Source organism: Notothenia coriiceps, unplaced genomic scaffold (assembly GCF_000735185.1).
Source record: "Notothenia coriiceps isolate Sejong01 unplaced genomic scaffold, NC01 NC01_scaffold00016857, whole genome shotgun sequence".
NCBI lineage: Eukaryota > Metazoa > Chordata > Actinopteri > Perciformes > Nototheniidae > Notothenia > Notothenia coriiceps.
The window spans coordinates 137,064-141,946 of NW_011349558.1; the positions used below are offsets into that span (position 1 = coordinate 137,064).

The following is a 4,883-nucleotide window of genomic DNA, read 5'->3' on the forward strand; positions in this document are numbered from 1 at the left end:
GGTAGGCCAGGCTCACTTTATGCTGCGTTTCCATTACAGTTTAGGAACTGGGGTAGTAACTATAGTAACGCAGTGTAGGCGGAGCTGTGACGTCATCATCAATGCAAACCACAAAACCAACATCAGCCGTTAGCTGTTAGCCCTCAGAGCTCACAGCTCCTCATATCTGTTCAGAAACTAGACACAAGTTAAACAAGTACAAACCACAGACTGTCTGTGTCATGGAGAATACAGTCGCTGCTTTATTTATGTCTGTAGGCCGTTGTTGTGAGTGTGGACGGTCGGAGCATATACTGCGTTAGCTTAGCCGATCTCCATTCAGAAAACACGCATTTTAAAAGGTTTTTCGCCTGCCGTCTGTCTGCAGACTTGTCAAAGCATTAATTCATGGTTTTTACTAACCGGTATCAGTATGTTGTTACTTCGGCATCATTTTGAAACGTGTGCTACAATTAAATCATGGTAAAATATGTTCATTTTGTTGTAGTTGCCAGCGATTCTCTCACTAGTTTAGCATACCCAGCCCGGTTGTTGGCCCGGAAAGAACCTCAATTTTGGAGAGCCAGAAAACTGTGATAAAGTACCCGCTAACCGGAACTACGCTTAGTGGAAACGCAACCAAAAACGGGCCGGGCACGGCACGCTTAAACCACGCTGTAGTGGAAATGCGCCATAATAGGCTCTCTGCTATTATTTACTGGGAGACTTGGCCAGGCATTGAAAAAATCTCCAAAGCGAGAGTTAGAAATCAAGCCTTAACTTCAGCAAATACAAACACTTGGGAGGGCTGGATTTCATTTAAAGGGGCCCTTCTATGCTCATTTTCAGGTTCATATTTGTATGTAGTGTCTCTACTGGGACATGTCTCCATGCTTTAATGTTGGAAAAGCTCTTTATTTTTCTCATACTGCCTGTGCTGCAGCACCTCTTTTCACCCTCTGTCTGAAACCAGAGCCCAGTCTGCTCTGATTGGTTAGCTGGCCGGCTCTGTTGTGATTGGTCAACCGCTTAGAGATGTCCCGCCCCTTAGCCTATCACGTACAATGTGTTGGAGCGCTAGCCATTAGAAGCACAAGTGTTAAATAGTGATGTCACTATGTTCCTGAAGGGCAGGGGATCATTTGTTCAAAATCTGTGTGTTTAGACTGCATGTCTGTAGGAGAACTTTAGTGCTAAATGACTGTGTTTGCACATGCAAGAGGCAAACATTACTGATGAAGAACAATTCAGGAAGCTGCTGTGGTTTTGTTGCGTGCTCATGTAGGGTTCAATCACTATTATTGCAGCTTATTTTGATCATCTGTCCCATCTAATCAAACACATATTTATTTTGTTGTATGTTTGTATTGATTAAAGTCCTGTCTTGAACTTTATTGCATCTCTGCTTATTGCATTTCATTTGTCTGCGTGACAATGTTTGGACCGCTGCACAAACAGACTGTTTCATGGAAAGACTCATCAGATGGGAATCCAAATCAATTTGTCAGCTCATGTTTGACCGACTCATTACTGGCGGTTCGATTAAAAAGCGTAGTGGAGCTCAGGTGACTGACAAGGCAGCTGAAACCATTATGCAGAAATGTGGGATCGAATCCCAGCCTTGGATGGCCGTTCCCGTCCGGAGGCCTCCTAAAGTCATCCATCATGGGGAAATTTCATTTTGCTCCTTAATGTGGGCTGCAAGGTTTTTTGGAAGCCGCAGAAATGATCAGAATTTGGCCAGATTGGACCGTGCACCGAGCGTGCTCAGTCATTGTTATCATCAACGATTATTGTCTTTTATTGATTTGGCAGGAAGAGAGTGACTGGCCATGTTTGAAATGGAGGCGTGTTCCTGAGATCGGTGCCAACACTGGGCAAGATCAAATACTGAGGCCGGTTTCTTTTGCCAAGGACGGCAATTAAAGCACATTCCACTCCATGCTAGATCCCGGTTTTAAATGTCTCCGATATTTCCTTTTAAACAATTGTGGAAACAGTTTGGATTATTAACATGTGTGTCCACTCAGTCCAGCTCACAGAAGAAATGCATTGTTCAGCTTTGATGAGTGGTCTGATAGATTATCATATTTGTCAAGGAACACATTCCTTTGAAAGCTTGCATTTTATTCCATTTTTGTTCAAACATGCACACATTTTAAACTCAGTATCACAGTCCAGATTTCATAAAAGAATACAAAAAATGTATATGTGTAGTGTTTTAGGTCTCTAAAACCTTCACACCACCATATGCACTGCTGGCTTATTCTTCACCCTATGCACAACATTGAATTCATGAAGATTAAACACTACACACTGGTGCTGTATTTCTGTGAAGGAGCCATCAGGGTCTCCTTTCTGAGATTATCTACTTCTGGAAACTCCCACCATTAATAATTGTCCAAATGATTAATTGCACTCGCTGATGATCACTTACAAAAACAGATCTTCTCGTTTCCAACGGACCATCTCATTGGGCTTGACTGTAATGGTTGGATACTGCCTCTGTCAACACCTTGTAGGTACTCTGAGTGTGTGTGATATCTGAGAATACATACACCAGGGGTGTCAAACTCAAATACACAGTGGGCCAAAATGAAAAAATGGGTACTAGTCGAGGGCCGGACTTGTTCAATGTTTATTCCAAAACGTATTGAAACAAACGTATTGCACATATTAAACCTGGAACTAACAAAGCTTAAATTATTACTTATAAAAACAACATTAAACATTAAATAATCAGTTGCATTCATTTCTTATGGCTCTATCTGCAGCTTTTCCTCAGTCATTTCTTATGATTACATTTTCCCACAGGCCAACAACAGCTTCAAAAAAACTATTTCGCTCAAAGAAAAAACCAATCATGCCCTGTTGTCGTGAGAAAGAAAGTGCAGAAGGAAACATCCATTAAACTCAGTGTGCTGCTCTGTGATGCTAGTTCAAGCAGATACTTGGCATCTCATCTTGGGTGCAAGTTCATCAATGTTTGGGCTCAGGCTCTGAGCTGAGGAGACCCTCAGGATGGAGTGAAGGTGTGTTCGTGCAATATACCGGCGGGCCAGATCTAATAGTAATTAGAAATTATCCTGCGGGCCGAAATTAAATCCACCAAGGGCCTGATTTGGCCCCCGGGCCTTGAGTTTGACACATGTGACATACACGCACCGAATGAGAACATAATCAGAACTAGAGGGAAGTAAATACAAATGTTTGCATATGTTAAGGCAATGATGACATCTTTTTTTGCTATTATATGATTTTTAAAGCATAACGTTACAATTCCTTTCCCACAAATGGATCGATTAAAAGTATTACACATTTGAATCTTTTATATAGTTTATTATGACCTTTCAAACGCAGGTGAGACAAAAGGCTGAGGTTTTTGTAATGGTTTTGGGGGAAACATGTCATTGGAAATAAAACTTTACAGTGATGACATGAGTTGGGATGTGAGCCCAGACTGTCCAGGCACAAGCTGGGTGAAAGTATTTTTTACTTTTCAGCATGCAAGGCGACACATTAGTTGCCTTAAAATACACCAACATTATCTCGCAACATTTTCCTTCCTAGATATTTCTTTGGTTTGATCTTACAGCCATGTTATGCTGAAATGGCTTCCTGAAGACTTTTTATCACTTTTTAAATCTTGTGTGGCAGTTTTTGCATCTGCTCGCTACACACACATTAATGTTCTCAATCTCTTTAGCGTTAAAATGCGGTCGTTAGGACTTTATAGGTTTTCTTGCTCTTCAGCTTTACTTTACGGCTTGAACAGGCGTTTATTAAGATGACAAATGGATCACGGCCACAACCAGCTGTAATTATCACCATTATCATGTTTACATTTCTGCCAGCATTGTGGGCTTCTCGTCAGATCTTCGTCACGGGCCCTTAAGTATTTGATACCCAACATCACGCTGTGTTTATGATACCGCCAAGCCTTTATTACTGTCTCAGCTATCATAACAGTTGGCGGACTTGCTGAGGGCATAAAAAGGCAGGCAGGGCTTTTAGATGCGAGCACATATGCATGATGATAGATGTAATCCTTCTCTCCCCGCCTTGCCCTCTGTTAGCTTTCCCCCTGCACAGCCCTTAATAGCGACGGATCCCCCTTCAAGGCTGTGAACCCATGCTGGGCCCCAGGCTGCCTTCATGCCTGTTGACTTCAGACGCTTCTGATGTCATAACGAAGGGGGCTGGCGCTTTGATATGGCTCCTCGGGAATTTCATGCTCCCTGTGTCTCAAACTGACTAAGACGCCCAGCTGGCAGGTATAGTAGAAATTGGAGTTTTATTGCCTCGGCCCGGGGGGATTACCCGCCACACTGAGGCCGGGATGGGGCAGCCGGGGCGGCGGCGGTGTCAGGACTCCTTCACTCCCTTGAACCTTCGAGCCGCATTTCTCACGCCATCTAATCTGAAAGCACGGCTCAAATCCTGCTAATCTCTTCCAAATACAAAGGGCTTCAGGGTGGTATACCAGTTACTCCTTCAGCGGACATTTCAAATGTGTAATTGAATAATTTTGCCATTTGAAGAAGACATATTTAGAAGTGGTGTCAATCAATTAAAAGATGTAATTGGGTTAATCACAATAACAATCTGTTTTTGTTGTGGGGTTGAAATAAAGAAATGCAGCACGAACTGATCGGAAATCAGAGGGTTTTTAACTTAATCATAACATCACAGCTAGGGCTGCTCGATTATGGCAAAAATCATAATCTCGATTATTTTGATCAATAATTGATATCACGATTATTAAAAACGATTATCCATTTACTTTGAAAACATCAATTTATTGAAAGAAAAATGTGTAGTATGTTTTTAACAGTTGATTACCCTGAACTTTAAGTATAATTCAATTGAAAAACCAATAAAAAAAATAATATATATATTTTTTT

At 41.7% G+C, this 4,883-nt stretch overlaps 1 protein-coding gene and 1 long non-coding RNA gene across 2 annotated transcripts in view; one reads left to right on the forward strand and one right to left on the reverse strand.

Annotated features, from left to right (window-relative positions):
• The window catches only part of pcgf1 (polycomb group ring finger 1), a 191,901-nt gene that overhangs the window by 130,004 nt on the left and 57,014 nt on the right, over positions 1–4,883 (forward strand). The window lies entirely within an intron of this gene.
• LOC104949871 (uncharacterized) overlaps positions 1,135–4,883 on the reverse strand; it is a 23,285-nt gene continuing 19,536 nt past the window's right edge. The window contains exon 3 of the long non-coding RNA XR_798852.1: positions 1,135–1,145. This is a non-coding gene — a long non-coding RNA (uncharacterized lncRNA). The remainder of the gene's footprint in view (positions 1,146–4,883) is intronic.